General features: G+C 46.6%; 1 protein-coding gene across 3 annotated transcripts in view; it reads right to left on the bottom strand.

Moving 5' to 3' along the window:
* dgkb (diacylglycerol kinase, beta) overlaps positions 1 to 16,448 on the bottom strand; it is a 1,346,936-nt gene that overhangs the window by 765,570 nt on the left and 564,918 nt on the right. The window lies entirely within an intron of this gene.

Genomic DNA, 16,448 nt, shown 5'->3' on the forward strand with positions numbered 1-16,448 from the left:
TTATTCCAAATTACATAATACAACATTACACCAGGTGTCTGTTCAATCTAGTTAGTTCAACTCAGCATGATCCGTGACGACCAGCGAATGCATACCGGCACAATGGAAAAGATTCAGGCTCCTCACCAGCTCAGGATCTCTGGCAATCTCAGTGCCAACTGGGGGACATTCAAGCAGAAATTTCAGCTTTACGTCGAAGCAAAAGATCTCAATGGCGCGTCTGATGCACGGAAGATAGCTCTTTTCCTCACCACAGCGGGTGATCATGCCTTTGAAATATTCAACTCCTTTCACTTCGCCGAAGACCAGGACAAGACAAAGTTTCAGACCATCCTGGACAAGTTTGACATCCACTGTGAGGTGGACACCAATGAAATCTTCAAGCAGCGATTGCAAGGTAAAGACGAATCCTTCAACTCATATTTAACTAACCTTAGATTGCTAGCGCAATCCTGCAACTTCGGTGATGTCACTGACTCCATGATCAGAGACCAAATCGTTTTGGAGTTCACTCTGATCCTCTGAGAGAGCAGTTACTGAAGATCAAGCATATGACCCTGCCAGTCACGATTGAAACATGCACAGTGTATGAGCACGCTGAAAATCGCTATTCCTAGTACAAAACGACAGAAAATGATAGACTAGCCTCCCACGAGGCAGAGAGTGTGCAGGCCATCTCCCGGATGCAGCGCCTCAACATTGACGAAAGCGGCCATTTTGCGCGCTCTTCCCGGGGCCCGACGCATGCACGATGCGAACGGGATAACGAAGGGGCCGAAACCCGCACTGCGTAGATGCAGACGTCTGAGAACCACACTGCACATGTGCAACAACGCACGGAGCGTCAGGACGCCAACGTCATGACGTGTTCGAACTGTGGCACCGCCCATTTAAAGAAATACTGCCCTGCAAGAGGCAGACACTGTTCAAACTGCGGAAAGCCAGGCCACTATGCAGCACTGTGTAGATCTGCACTACCAGTCAGGAGCCAGCGCTCCCAATTCCGACGACGGCGCATCCGGAGTGTGCAACAATGCCTACAGGATTCTGATCCCGGCAGTGCAACGGATCCAGATGATGAATGCGTGGATAACGCCTACCGTGTGGGCATTATTACTACTGTGAATATCCCACACCAGACACATCGCAAGTCCAATCCATCCTAGCTGTGGATTCCGAGGACGAATGGCAAGCGGTGCTGAAGGTCAACCACTGCCCCATCCAGTTCAAGCTGGACACAGGTGCTTCTGCCAACCTGCTTTCACAGGCAGTCTTCAGACGCATTAAGAAGCCCCTCATGGTCCTTCCAGCTGCCTGCAAGCTCCTGGATTACAACGGGAATGCCATCACAGCACTGGGATCCTGCCATCTGCACGTATCCAACCGACACACACAAGCACTGTTACGCTTTGAAATTGTTAAGCCGGACAGAGCACCCCTACTAGGTGCGCACACCTGCAAGCAGCTGAACCTCATTAGAACATTACAGCGGAGTACAGGCCCTTCGGCCCTCGATGTTGCGCCTGTCATAATTGTCATAATGTGCACCCATGCACATCATGAGGTACAAACAGACAGTGACAGACACCCAGGTTAGCCAATCAACATACAGGAAAGAACACAACCAATCACCAGACAGTACACCAGAGGGGGGCGTCCAACTATAAAACACACGGGGCATGAGCACTCCGCCCCTTTCCACTGGTGACAACTGTAGTGACAGTCAGGGTGTATATATGAGTCAGCACCTTCTACACGTGGATCAGAGCTAGCCTGGTCTAGTAAGTTAGAGTTAGTACACTTAGAGTAGTAGAGTGTCAACCCACAGCCAGCTGTGTGCATTGTTACAGAAGTTCAATAAATCGTATTGAACCAACGCCTACGTTTGGTGTATGCTTTACAGTTCATCTGCATCCTGTTGGAGTCCGTGTTACCCCAGGGTGAATAACCCGACAGCGCGACCTGTGAAACCACTCTAACACCCATCTACACTATTCCATTATCATTCATATGTTTATCCAATGACCATTTAAATGCCCTTAATGTTGGCGAGTCCACTACTGTTGCAGGCAGGGCATTCCACGCCCTTACTACTTTCTGAGTAAAGAAACTATCTCTGACATCTGTCCTATATCTATCTCCCCTCAGTTTAAAGCTATGTCCCCTCGTGCTACCCATCACCATCCGAGGAAAAAGGCTCTCACTGTCCACCCTATCTAATCATCTTGTATGCCTCTATTAAGTCACCTCTTAACCTTCTTCTCTCTAACGAAAACAGCCTCAAGTCCCTCAGCCTTTCCTCATAAGATCTTTCCTCCATACCAGGCAACATCCTGGTAAATCTCCTCTGCACCCTTTCCAATGCTTCCACATCCCTCCTATAATGCGGCGACCAGAACTGCACGCAATACTCCAAATGCGGTCGCACCAGAGTTTTGTACAGCTGGAACATAACCTCATGGCTCCGAAACTCAATCCCTCTACCAATAAAAGCTAACACACCATACGCCTTCTTAACAACCCTATCAACCTGGGTGGCAACTTTCAGGGATCTATGTACATGGAAACCGAGATCTCTCTGCTCATCCACACTACCAAGAATCTTACCATTAGCACAGTACTCTGTCTTCCTGTTATTATCTGCATTAAACTCCATTTGCCACTTCTCAGCCCAGCTCTGCAGCTTATCTATGTCCCTCTCTAACCTGCAACATCCTTCCGCACTGCCCACAACTCCACCGACTTTAGTGTCATCGGCAAATTTACTCACCCATCCTTCTACGCCCTCCTCCAGGTCATTTATAAAAACAATAAACATCAGTGGCCCCAAAACAGATCCTTGTGGTACACCGCTAGTAACTGAACTCCAGACTGAACATTTCCCATCAACCACCACCCTCTGTCTTCTTACAGCTAGCCAATTTCTGATCCAAACCGCTAAATCACCCTCAATCCCATGCCTCTGTATTTTCTGCAATAGACTACCGGGGAACCTTATCAAACGCTTTCCTGAAATCCATATACACCACATCAACTGCTTTACCCTCGTCCACCTGTTTGGTCACCTTCTCAAAGAACTCAATAAGGTTTGTGAGGCACGACCTACCCTTCACAAAACCGTGTTGACTATCTCTAATCAAATTATTCCTTTCTAGATGATTATAAATCCTGTCTCTTATAATCCTTTCCAAGACTTTGCCCACAACAGAAGTAAGGCTCACTGGTCTATAGTTACCGGGGTTGTCTCTACTTGTCTTCTTGAACAAGGGGGCAACATTTGCTATCCTCCAGTCTTCTGGCACTATTCCTGTTGACAAAGATGACTTAAAGATCAAAGCCAAAGGCTCAGCAATCTCCTCCCTAGCTTCCCAGAGAATCCTAGGATAAATCCCATCCGGCCCAGGGGACTTATCTATTTTCACACTTTCCAGAATTGCTAACACCTCCTCTTTATGAACCTCAATCCCGTCTAGTCTAGTAGCCTGTATCTCAGTATTCTCCTCGACAACATTGTCTTTTTCCTGTGTGAATACTGACGAAAAATGTTCATTTAGCGCCTCTCCTATCTCCTCGGACTCCACGCACAACTTCCCACGACTGTCCTTGACTGGCTCTACTTTTACCCTCGTCATTCTTTTATTCCTGACATACCTATAGAAAGCTTTAGGGTTTTCCTTGATCCTACCTGCCAAGGACTTCTCATGTCCCCTCCTGGCTCTTCTTAGCGCTCAATTTAGGTCCTTCCTGGCTAACTTGTAATTCTCAAGCGCCCTGACTGAACCTTTAAGTCTCATATTTACATAAGCCTCCTTCTGCCTCTTGACAAGTGATTCAACTACTTTAGTAAACCACGGTTCCCTCACTCGACCACTTCCTCCCTGCTTGACAGGTACATACTTATCAAGGACACGCAGTAGCTGTTCCTTGAACAAGCTCCACATTTCCATTGTGCCCATCCCCTGCAGTTTCCCTCCCCATCCGATGCATCCTAAGTCTTGCCTCATCGCATCATAATTGCCTTTCCCCCAGCTATAACTCTTGCCCTGTGGTATATACCTATCCCTTTCCATCGCTAAAGTAAACGTAATCGAATTGTGGTCACTATCACCAGTGCTCACCTACCTCCGAATCTAACACCTGGCCTGGTTCATTACCCAGTACCAAATCCAATGTGGCCTCACCTCTCATTAGCCTATCTACACACTGTGTCAGCAAACCATCCTGCACACATTCAAAGGGTTTACACCATGACATCCTCCCATGTGGATCTTCAGGCCGGCATTGACGACATCCTCGCCCAGTATTCAGATGTGTTCAATGGGATGGGCACGCTGCCGTATTGATACAAGATTCTGCTACGACCTGATGCCAAGCCAGTGGTCCACGCACCACGACGAGTCCCTGCTCCACTGAGAGAGCGCCTGAAGGTACAGCTCAAGGATCTTCAGCAAAAAGGCATCATATCCAAGGTCACCGAACCGACTGACTGAGTCAACTCGATGGTGTGCGTAAAGAAGCCTTCGGGGGACCTGAGCACCTGCATTGATCCCAAGGATCTCAATAAGAATATCATGCAGGAACACTACACCATCCCGAAGTGGGTGGAACTCACGAGTGAGATGGCACACGCGCTTCTTCACCAAATTGGATGCATCACAGGGATTTTGGCAAGTCCAGCTGGAAGAGTCCAGCAGAAGGCTCTGTACCTTCAACACGCCTTTTGGCAGATACTGCTACAATTGCATGCCATTTGGCATCATCTCGGCATCAGAGATATTCCATCATATCATGGAGCAGATGATGGAAGGCGTTGAAGGGGTTCGTGTGTACGTGGACGACATCATCATATGGTCCACGACCCTGAAGAACATGTGTCCCATCTCCAGAAGGTATTCCGCTGTGTACAAGCCAACGGCCTAAAGTTAAACAAGTCCAAATGTTGTTTTGGCACATCGACGCTCAAGTTCCTAGGCGACCAGATCTCACAGCATGGTGTGCGCCCGGACACAGACAAAATCAAGGCCATCGAGGCGATGAAAGTCCCTGAGGACAAAAAGGCGGTGCTGCGCTTCTTGGGTATGGACAATTTTCTGGGCAAGTTCATTCCAAACATGGCCACACACACCACAGCCCTACGCAACCTGGTGAAAAAAGTGGAAGGCGGCACACCAGACAGAGTGGCTGGAGCTGAAAACCAAGCTCACCACTGCACCAGTCCTGGCATTCTTCGACCCGGACCGGGAGACATAGATATCCACAGATGTGAATCAGGATGGCATCGGTGCAGTGTTGTTTCAACGAGATGACACATCATCCTGGGTATACGCATCAAGGGCGATGACGCCCACTGAAACCAGATATGCACAGATTGAGCAGGAGTGCTTGGGTCTTCTCACCGGCATCCTCAAATTTCATGATTATGTCTACGGCCTGCCGACATTCACTGTTGAGACGGATCATAGGCCTCTGGTCCACATCATCCAAAAGGACCTGAACGAAATGACGCCTCGGTTGCAGAGAATCCTGCTAAAACTTAGGACGTATGACTTCAACTTGGTGTACACATCTGGCAAGGAGCTCATCATCGCTGATACATTGTCCCGCTCCGTCACCTCGCCCGGAGAGCCACTGGAGATCATCCAGCACATCGAATTGCAGATGCAGCTGTGTGCTAGCACTCGCCCGGCGACACATGAGAAGGTAGTTCTCATCCGTGATGAGACAGCCAAAGACCCCCTCTTGCAGCGCGTCATCCACAACCTCACCAATGGCTGGCAGAAAGGGCAGTGCCCACAATTGTATAATGTGAATGATGACCTGACGGTGATTGGTGGTATCCTCCTCAAACTGGACAGGATTGTCATCCCGCTACGTCTCCAGAGCTTGGTGCTGCGCCAGATTCATGAGGGACACCTGGGCGTCGAGAAGTGCAGACGCAGAGCCCGGCAAGCTGTCTACTGGCCCGGCATCAGCCAGGACATCATGAACATGGTCCTGGACTGTGCTACCTGTCAGCGGTTCCAGCCAGCGCAGAGCAAGGAGACGCTCCAACAGCATGACATAGTGACCTCTCCATGGTCCAAGGTTGGCATCGACCTCTTTCATGCGAATGGTCGCGACTACATATTGATCATCGACTATTTCTCGTATTACCCTGTGGTGCTGAAGCTCCAGGACCTCACCTCTCGGACCGTCATCAAAGCCTGTAAGGAGACGTTCTCAAGGCATGGCATCCCAATCACCGTCATGAGCGACAATGGCCCGTGCTTTACCAGTCGAGAATGGTCCACGTTTGCCATGTCATACAACTTCCAGCATGTCACCTTCAGTCCACACTATCCGCAGTCCAATGGAAAAGTTGAGAAAGGGGTGCACATTGTTAAACAGCTCATCTGCAAGGCCGCGGACTCTGCTTCCGACATAGACCTCACGTACAGGGTGACTCAATTGTCCACTGGCATGTCGCCGGCTCAACTCCTGATGAACAGGGACCTGCGGACGACGCTTCCAGCCATACACCTGCCCAACCTGGATCACCTCCCGGAGCTGCAGAATTTGCAGCAGCTCAGAGACCATCAAAAGCAGGGCTATGATTCCCATGCCAACGATCTGGCCGTGCTATCCCCGGCAGACACTGTCAGGATCAAGATACCGGATGGTGTGTGGTCTGCCCCGGCTGCCGTGGTTCGACAGGCCGCGCCCCGCTCTTATGTTGTATGTATGGCTGATGGCTCCATCGTGCGAAGGAATCGACAGGCACTGCGCAAAGTTGCCTGCCCGCAACCACTTTCTTCTCCATTTCCATATGTTGAATTGCCACCTCCTGATACCTCGCACCACGAGGCCACCAGTCAGGCTTCCATCCCGCCTGTCAAGGCGCCGTCGTCCCCTCTGCCAGCTCTCCGCCGGTCGACCAGGATCAGACACAAGCCTCAGAGACTGGACTTGTGAGCGTTTGTTTTGTTTGCTCTGTTCTGTTGTCCTCCGTCAGTCACGTTAGACAGACTCATTAACATGTAAATACATTCACATACGCCAACAAAACATAAATAAAAAGGGGAGATGTCATGATATGCAAACATGCAGCTAATGAAAGGACACGACCAATGAGCAGTCAGGACACTCAGGGGTGGTATCTCACTATAAAAGGCATGAGGCACTCACACCCTGCCTCTTTCCACAGACCAACATCTATAGAGTGAGACAGGGTATATCCTCAGCATCACACCCCAGCACCTGACTTAGAGCAAGGCTGGCTCAGTTAGACTGAGTTACTACATTTAGATTAGCAGAGAGTCGAACTCATTGAGAACGGTGCTCATCGTTCAATAAAACACATTGAACTCACTTCAAAGTCTGGACCATCTTTTACTCAAAACTGCATCAAATGGCAGCTTGTGTTATTCCAAATTACATAACACAACAAAGTAACCTTGAGGTATCTATTTGCTCATTACTATTAACTTGTGTAGAAAGAGGTAGGGATATGGAATTCTAGAAGCTTTGTTAGGCAAAGCCAACTGTTCAACTTGACCTACTAGCTGAGAAAAAATAAATTAGGAGAGACTGAAGTCATTCCCCCCTTGAGAGTTTTCTTCAACTTCCGAGGTGATGGAAAAATCAGGAGAAAGAAGTGGATAACCAAGGTAGAAAATACTGAGACAGGAATGCAGAGTTATAAATAAGTGAAGACTAAGTGACTTCTTGGAGGGAAGATAGCTCGTGAGAGGCTGCAGCCCAAGGATAAGGTGGGTAGATGTGTGAGAATGTTCTAAGATGAAGATTTTCAGGCATAAACAGAAAGCAATGAGGAGCTTCCAAGAGGGAAAGTTGTGATATTTAAAGCTTGGAATACTGTGAGAAAGGAAGGGAGGGGGGAAGGTTTCACCAATTAAATAAGATATTTCACAGCAAAACAAATCATAATTTCTGAGTCCACCTTTGGGCGTCATCGACAAACCCTGATCTCAATTCTCAAACCAGATATTATGATATAGAGCATTATTTTTACTAAGTGCCAAGTAATGCATTATGGAACAAAGAATCACCTGTAACTAGCTATCAGCAGATTGCTTATGTTATGGTGATGTCAGCCCTTGGTATTTAATCCAGCCTATCGTAGTAGGAACCATAGTGGCTGGGTGCAATTCATCATGAGAAGGGTCGTATGACAGTCTCTGGAACCCCCCCCCCCCCCCCCGCCCCCACCGATTAAGTCAGAGAGTGGGACGGACTACGGAAGGATGTCGTGCCCCTGTTCAAAAAAGGGACTAGGGATAACCCTGGGAATTACAGGCCAGTTAGTCTTACTTCGGTGGTAGGCAAAGTAATGGAAAGGGTACTGAGGGATAGGATTTCTGAGCATCTGGAAAGACACTGCTTGATTAGGGATAGTCAGCACGGATTTGTGAGGGGTAGGTCTTGCCTTACAAGTCTTATTGAATTCTTTGAGGAGGTGACCAAGCATGTGGATGAAGGTAAAGCAGTGGATGTAGTGTACATGGATTTTAGTAAGGCATTTGATAAAGTTCCCCATGGTAGGCTTATGCAGAAAGGAGGCATGGGATAGTGGGAAATTTGGCCAGTTGGATAACGACCTGGCTAACCGATAGAAGTCAGAGAGTGGTGGTGGATGGTAAATATTCAGCCTGGATCCCAGTTACCAGTGGCGTACCGCAGGGATCAGTTCTGCGTCCTCTGCTGTTTATGATTTTCATTAATGACTTGGATGAGGGAGTTGAAGGGTGGGTCAGTAAATTTGCAGACGATATGAAGATTGGTGGAGTTGTGGATAGTGAGGAGGGCTGTTGTCGGCTGCAAAGAGACATAGATAGGATGCAGAGCTGGGCTGAGAAGTGGCAGATGGAGTTTAACCCTGAAAAGTGTGAGGTTGTCCATTTTGGAAGGACAAATATGAATGCGGAATACAGGGTTAACGGTAGAGTTCTTGGCAATGTGGAGGAGCAGAGAGATCTTGGGGTCTATGTTCATACATCTTTGAAAGTTGCCACTCAAGTGGATAGAGCTGTGAAGAAGGCCTATGGTGTGCTCGCGTTCATTAACAGAGGGATTGAATTTAAGAGCCGTGAGGTGATGATGCAGCTGTACAAAACTTTGGTAAGGCCACATTTGGAGTACTGTGTACAGTTCTGGTCGCCTCATTTTAGGAAGGATGTGGAAGCTTTGGAAAAGGTGCAAAGAAGATTTACCAGGATGTTGCCTGGAATGGAGAGTAGGTCTTACGAGGAAAGGTTGAGGGTGCTAGGCCTTTTCTCATTAGAAAGGAGAAGGATGAGGGGCGACTTGATAGAGGTTTATAAGATGATCAGGGGAATAGATAGAGTAGACAGTCAGAGACTTTTTCCCCGGGTGGAACAAACCATTACAAGGGGACATAAATTTAAGGTGAAAGGTGGAAGATATAGGAGGGATATCAGAGGTAGGTTCTTTACCCAGAGAGTAGTGGGGGCATGGAATGCACTGCCTGTGGAACTAGTTGAGTCGGAAACATTAGGGACCTTCAAGCAGCTATTGGATAGGTACATGGATTACGGTAAAATGATATAGTGTAGATTTATTTGTTCTTAAGGGCAGCACGGTAGCATTGTGGATAGCACAATGCTTCACAGCTCCAGGGTCCCAGGTTCGATTCCGGCTTGGGTCACTGTCTGTGCGGAGTCTGCACGTCCTCCCCGTGTCTGCGTGGGTTTCCTCCGGGTGCTCCGGTTTCCTCCCACAGTCCAAAGATGTGCAGGTTAGGTGGATTGGCCAATGATAAATTGCCCTTAATGTCCAAAATTGCCCTTGGTGTTGGGTGGAGGTGTTGAGTTTGGGTAGGGTGCTCTTTCCAGGAGCCAGTGCAGACTCAAAGGGCCGAATGGCCTCCTTCTGCACTGTAAATTCAATGATAACCTATGATTAATCTAGGACAAAGGTTCGGCACAACAGCGTGGGCCGAAGGGCCTGTTCTGTGCTGTATTTTCTATGTTCTATGTTCTATGATGTCAATTTGGCTCATTAATAACCCTGAGGATCTTTGAGGATTGTAGAGCTGTAGGAGTTTATCATTATCCCTGAGCCAATGCAATTTAGTGGTGCCTCAGGGATTTAACAAAAGCTGCATGGCTTGCTTGTGCCTTCAGAAGGCTCCCAGTGAACTCCCAGGGGCTGGGGGATTCCCTCTTTATCAGGCACTCTATGGCCAATTAAGTGATCTGGAGAAAAGGGAACGGTCATTAAAAGCCAACCCCCTGCAATTCCCTCCGATTCTCTTTTGCGTCCCTGACTTGGGTTCCATCCCCTCCCTCGTTTACCTTTGGTGGGTCTCTGGGGGATACAATGTCACCATCTACAACCACTCCCACTGGCCTTGGTGGTGATGTGTAGCTGCAGGCCTCTGATTGGCCAACATCTCTCGGCGAGTGGACGTCTGCTCTCGGGGATCTCAATTGCAGGGGTGGCCTGACGATGGCCATACAAGTCCGTGAAGGGCACTTGATTCCTTTGGGCCTCCCTCTTGGAACGGACAGGGTTTCTCCATAGGTTTGCTGACTGGTAGGCAAGACCCATTTTGGCCCCACAAATTGAGCCCTTTGTTTGACATTAATCGAAGAAAAGAATGATGGTCTTCCCCGAGTGGTAAACAATACAATTTCTAATTTCTCCCCAGGACAACTGAGAACGATGAGGGAAATGGTCAGGTATACCAATATTTCTCTTCTTAAAAGCTTAAAGATTCAGGGCAGTGGAATTTTACAATAATGAGTTACTTCAAATTATTCATATTCAGATAATAATATGAAGGAAACTAGTCATTTTTAGAATTGATATTTCTGAAGAAAAGGATCAAATTTACATTTATGCATTGAATCCTAAAGTGTCAGGATGCCCCTGAACGATTCTAATAGGTTCAAGCATTTTGAAGCCTGCATGGATGAAACAGGGGTTGAAGGTTGGATGAGTCAGCTGACCATGGTTCTATGGTACAGAAAGCCATTTATGCTGGGGAGCAAATAGGAATGCAGAGTTACCAAGGAGCATTATAATTAGAGAAATAAACACAATTCTTTGTCGCCATAAGAAAGAGTCCAGTCGGCTGTGTTGCTAAACCTGCCCGGTGCTAAAGTTCAGGACATCTGCTCGGGGCTGGAGATGAACTTGCAGTGGGAGGGGATAGTTACAGTTGCTATGGCCTATGTAGGAAAGAGTTCTGTTTAAGGAATATGAGCAGCTTGGTGCTAAATTAAAAAGCAATAATTTCTGGATTATTACCTGGACCATGAACAAATTGCAGAATAAATCAGATTGGAGTGATTAATCTGTGACACAAAGATTGGTGTGGGAGAAATAGATTTCCATTCATGAGGCACTGGCATGAATACAATGGAAAGTGGGAGCTATACCATTGGGAGGATCTTCATCTGAATCATGCTGGGATCAACGTTCTGGCGAGTCGTAGAATGTTGAATGTTAGAGACCGTTTTATATTAAATAGTGGCAGCAAGGGATTATGTGAGCGAAGATGTGGTAAATTAAAGGGAAGGAGAAGATTGCAGTAAGGGTAATGACAATCAGAGCATGCTGGAAGGCATAGCATAGAAACCAAGGACTGCACCAGTAGATAAGACATAGGGTCAGAAAATCGTGAAAAGGCACAACTAGCGGTTTTATATCCAAATGCTCATAGCACTTGTAACAAAAAGGATGAATTGTCTGCTTCAACAGAAATAAATATGCATGATCTGTTAGCCGGCACAGAGACGTAGCTGCAAGGTAACAGAGATTGGGACACAAACATTTCAGGGTACATGACATTTCTGAAGGAAAGGAAGCTAGGAAAAGGTGGTGAAGTAGCTCTATTAATTAAGGATGACAGTGGTACAAAAGTAGAAGATGATCTTAGTTCAGAAGAGCAAGATATTGAATCAGTTTGGGTAGAGATAATGGGCGGGATTCTCTCTTCTGGGGACTAAGTCCCCACGCCCATCGGAAAATGGGCGAGAATCACTCTGGACTTTTTCCTCGAAGGTCCGGGGTGATTCTCCGTTTTCCAGGGGGCTCGCTGCGCCCCGGCATGTGTCCCGCAGCTCTGGCTGCCAACGGGGCCCTGCTAGCCAGACTGTGCGTCCGCGCATCCGCGCAGCAGCCGCAACCGTGTCCATGCATGCCGTGGCGGCCCACCTCGGCGCGGGCGTCGCTGACATGCCAGAGCCACACAGCGGACCCGCGAGGAGGAAGTTCGGTCCCTCCCAGATCGTGATGGCCGCCGATCGATGGCCCCCGATCGCGGGCCTGGCCACCGCTGGTGCCCCCTCGGAGTCAGATACCCCCCACCAGGACCGCCACCGCGGCCGCGGGTCCAAGCTCCCGCCAGGTGGTACCACATTTAAACCACGGCGGCGGGAGTTCGACCGGTCGACGGCGGAGAATCTTCGCGGGGAACTGTTCCAACGGCCCCCAACCGGCGCCGCGTCGACAGTGCACGCGGGACTGGCGGGACCGCGGAAGCACCGTCGCGCTGGATTTCCGGCGTGAATGGCTATTCTCTACCCCCACCCCAGGCGCGATTCCGGCGCAGAGGGTCGGAGTATCCCGCCCAATATATGTCAAAGGTAGGAAGTCACTTGTGGGTGTAGTTTATAGGTCTCCCAATAGTAATTGCATTGCAGGATAGGATATACAGGAAGAAACATATGGCAAAAAAATAATCATGAGTGACTTCAATCCATACACAGATTGGATGAGTCAGATCAGCAACAGTTGTGAGGAACATGAGCTCAGAGAGTGTGGTTATAAAACTAGTATCTTAAATTAAATAAAGGGACTTACAAGTGCATGAGAACAGAGTTGGCAAAGGTCAACTGAGAAAAAAGGTTACATAGTAGAACATTAGGGAAATAGTGGCAGACCAGCAAGGAAATATTCCATAACTCTCAGCAAAGATATATTCCATTGAGAAAGAAAGAGCTAAAGAGAAGAATGCACCATCCATGGCTAAGTAAGAAAGTTAAGATAGTATGAAATTGAAACAAAAAGCAGACAATACTGTGAAGATTTGTGGTAGCTCAGAGGTTTGGCCAAAACTAATGTGGTGGTTAACACAGTTTTCAGACTGTCAAATGCCCCCTGACATTTTGATATCCAGTGAAATTTCTGGTTCTTTTTTAAAGGTTCAGTCAATGCAGTAACCGCACCTGCTGAAATTTTCTGTAGAAACCACTCATTCCCAGAAATCTGAGAACTTACCTTCTCGTTGATGGTATTGGAACTTCCCAATTACTAATTACTAAAGTGCAGCCTTGATGTTGAGTTCCTGACAGAAATCAGATTTTGTGGCTAGCTATGGATGAGGTGGATAGGGGGTTTAAATAATAAATCATTGGGAGTAATTGACTGAACCATATTAACCATGAGAGTAAGAGGAGCTGACTAACTGGGAATTAATCAGATAAGACTTAAAATGTTCATATTTTGCAAGTTGTTCGAGACTGGCCAGAATCCAAGGCCAGTGACAAAAGACTTCATTGTAGGCAGATGCCTTCCCAGTCCTGGACAAATCCGTTTCCATGGTAACAGTTAGTCAGGGTCATAATGACCTTTCGAAAACTGTGTTAATCTAATTAATGTTAGAGGCATAATTGGCAAGCCAGGGTATGGAAGATTACAAAATCACAACCAAATCATTTATCTCTTAAATTGACGGACAGACACTTTGGCCGAATTGAGTGAATTGCAAATTAGTTAAAGCCAATCACAGCTGTAAAGAGGGTGAAACTTTAAGATAGTAATCTCCTTAAAAGATCAGTTGTCGGGTTGAGAAAACTCATTCTGGAAGCAATCTATCGTTATATGTCTTGTTGTTGCCTATTCCAACGCCATTTGTCTTCTGTTTAAATCACTCAGTCATTTTGTACTGTGCATCTTGATTTGAAGAAATTACCAAGAAATATAATTGCATTTTGAATCCAACTACTGTATTTGCGAAAGACAATCGATCTGACTAGCTTGCTGCAGGGCTAGTTGGAACTTTCTCTTAATTTTGTACTGAAATTGAAACACCAGTAGACACTAAAAAGCTGACGAATAAAGTTTCAAATAACTTTGCCAAAAAGTACAGTCTGGAATCTCTATTATTTGGGAACTAGTATAACGCATATCCAGGGTTCTGAATAGACACAGAGATCCCTCAATTGGCGAGCCAGCCAGCCAATCTATCAGTTCCTAACTGTTATGAGAATGTCGCTTCAAGAAATGTTTGGCTGCTCATGTTAATACAGTGATGTCAGAGTGCGGGTGGAGCTGAGCTCTGGATCTGCTTTTTAGTGTCACTGTGAGAAAAGCTTGGGTGTGTTTGTGTCTTTTTGGTGTCGTTTTTCAGTGTGTTGCAGCTGAAGTCAGAAAAAGCAGCTGTACTGTTGAGCTCTCTGCCATGAAAGGCTATCTCTGGATCATTTGGTGAATTCAGAATTATAAATGTTCTCAGTAGTGAATGTAAACCCTGATGTGCATCTGTTTAAAGGTTTGTTAAATCTTCGGCACAACATCGAGGGCCGAAGGGCCTGTTCTGTGCTGTACTGTTCTATGTTCTGGGTGTTAAAAGGACAGCTTACAGATTACTTAGTGTTGTATTCTTTGGGAAGTGAATTTGATTTACTGGTTGCTAAGATGTTCACTGTTTGTTTTAGAAAAGTTAACTTGAGTTCATAGAATAAACATTGTTTTGCTGTTTAAAAAAATACTTGTCCATTTCTGAAGTACCACACTTGTAGAGTGGGCCCTGTGCTCCCCATACCACAATCTATTAAAAGTTGTGGGTCAGGTGAACTCCATGATACACTTTGGGGTTCTCTAAACCCTGGCTCATAACATAACCAAGGCCAACAAGGCAAATGTCTTGAAATAGCTGGGTCTTTTTCAGCCCTCCAGGCACTGAGAAACACCCCGCTAAATACTTTGGTCAGTGGGCTTCAACTCAAGTCTACTGAATTGCACCCATAATATTTCATAATGTAATGGCCTCCGGAAATCGAGCAGGCACATCCATTTTGCTAAACAAATACTGATTGCCACTTTTCATCTTAGGAAGGTGTCCTAAGCAATCAATTAATACCCTATTAAAAGGTTCCTGAAAGCCGGAATGGTTATTAAGTGTGCTGGTTTGATTACCACTTGAGGTTTTCCTATCACCTGAGATGTGTGACATGTACGGCAAAATTCAACTACATCCTTGTGCAGTCCAGGCCAATAAATTTTTTTTGTATTTTGGCTTGATTTTTCCTTATTCCTAAATGACCCCCAATTGGAACCTCATGTGCTACCCACATAGCTTCCTTTCTATAACCCAGCAAAAATACAACTTGATGAACTTCTGCTCATTTCTCATCTACCGGAATTTCTAAAGGTCTCCACTTCCCCATTAATACATTATTTCTTTAAAAAAAAAATTTAGAGCACCCAATTATTTTTTCTCCAATAAAGGGGCAATTTAGCGTGGCTAATCCACCTGACCTGCACATCTTTGGGTTGTGGGGGTGAAGCCCACGCAGACATGGGGAGAATGTGCAAACTCCACACGGATAGTGACCCAGGGCCGGGATTCGAACCCAGGTCCTCAGCGCCGCAGTCCCAGTGCAACCACTGCGCGACATGCCGCCCTTTCATACATTATTTCTAATGTAATAACACTCCGGTATACACTCTCAGATTCTATTTCTATATATGCTTCTGGTACAACTGCTTTATCTCTGAATCCTTCCGCTGGAATTGTACTAATTTTCCTGAATTGAAGATACCCATTTCATCCTCCACCTGCTCTTGTTCTTTATCAAAATTTGTTTCTAATAACTGAACCTCAGCCTCCCTGTCTTTACACTTTGATTTCTCCTCCTCCTGTCTCCACCTGTGGCTTTGTAATCTTGTTACCACACAATCTGGAAACACCCCAGGATTTACATTTTTTAACAGCTCGATTGTTTGACTTTCTACCGGCATAAAGAACATAAGGATTTAGGTTGGTTAATGTGGCAGATGGGGTATAATGTGGGAAATTGAGAACCTGTTCATTTTGGCAGGAAGAGCAAAAAAGCAGCATATTCGTTAAATGGAGAGAACCTGCAGAACCCAATGGTAGAGGGATCTGAGTGTTCTGGTACATGAATTGCAAAAAATTGACAGGAAGTGATTTGGAAGGCAAATGGAATATTGGCATTTATTGCAAGAACAATTGAGAATAAAAGCAGGGAAGTGTTGCTGCAGTTGTACAGGGTGTTGGGCGAGACCACATCTGGAGTAATGTGTACAGTTTTCATCTCCTTATTTCAGAAAACATAGAAATGCATGACAAGCAGTCACATCGGAACAACCAGAACTACACATGGGGAAGGGGCCTAATGCCCTTGCTTTTGCTTCCCTAATCGCACGCTGGAAAATCCTGCTCGGCTGGCCATCAG

The sequence above is a fragment of the Scyliorhinus torazame genome, chromosome 6 (genome assembly GCF_047496885.1).
Source record: "Scyliorhinus torazame isolate Kashiwa2021f chromosome 6, sScyTor2.1, whole genome shotgun sequence".
NCBI classification, from domain to species: domain Eukaryota; kingdom Metazoa; phylum Chordata; class Chondrichthyes; order Carcharhiniformes; family Scyliorhinidae; genus Scyliorhinus; species Scyliorhinus torazame.